Below are 919 nucleotides of genomic sequence, written 5' to 3'. Positions count from 1 at the left end.
TGGAAGTGTAGTTATCACAGTTTGTGATGTACAGATCTCTATTTTGTGTATTTTAAAAATAAATACTAACACAAACTCTTGGCATCATTTTGGTGCCATATCTTTTTATGACAAATAGAAAAACAATGTAACCAGCTTTTAAAGCAGTTGCACAAAAAAGTGGAGGAAGATCATTAAATAGAAGGGAAAATGAGATTTTTACTCTGTCAAAACTAGAGGTATCCAAGCTCTGATGAACAGGTTCCAGTTCATCACAGCCAATGTTAGACTGTGAGAGATGCTGGGAAATTTACTGTTTTGCCTGCACATAGGAAGATATTCAATTGCCAATCTATATCTTGTACGAAATCTGAGGGCAGCCTTTGTTCACCCTCTTGATATCAACTGTATATGTTGGAAAGCTTTGGAAACTATGTAGAAATTCCTTAGTTTTCATTAAAATATCATATCCCCTTCAATGGTGGCCATTCTTTCCTATTAAGTGTGAGACAATCAGAAACTTACAATCTCAGTCTTAAACTTGGGTCCAGATTTTGGAGATTATTTTAATCAACATCTGTCTGAAAGCGGTATCCCTTTTCACATTATCCTTGACAGTATCTTCTGGTGATTGGAAGCCATTGCTTCCTGAGTTTCCCTTATCATTTTAGCCAGTTTTTCTTCTAGAGGTAAAATAGTTTTTTAGGTCATAAAATACAGGTGATCATGTTTTGTTAAAATCAAAAGACCAAGATGAGAAATGGAGTCATAGGACTTTTAAAATAGCAATGATTAACTTGTTTAAACTAAGTTATTAAAAAAAGTAAAGTCCTTTAAGGGCAGCCTCTGAAAATATTTTGCCATGAGGAAGCTTCCTACTAGGTGAGAAACTTAAGCCATCATTGGATATGTGTACAGCTGGATCTATATGTGGGGAAGT

This window comes from Sarcophilus harrisii, chromosome 1, assembly GCF_902635505.1.
Source record: "Sarcophilus harrisii chromosome 1, mSarHar1.11, whole genome shotgun sequence".
NCBI classification, from domain to species: Eukaryota; Metazoa; Chordata; class Mammalia; order Dasyuromorphia; family Dasyuridae; genus Sarcophilus; species Sarcophilus harrisii.
Note: the sequence above shows the minus strand (reverse complement) of the source record.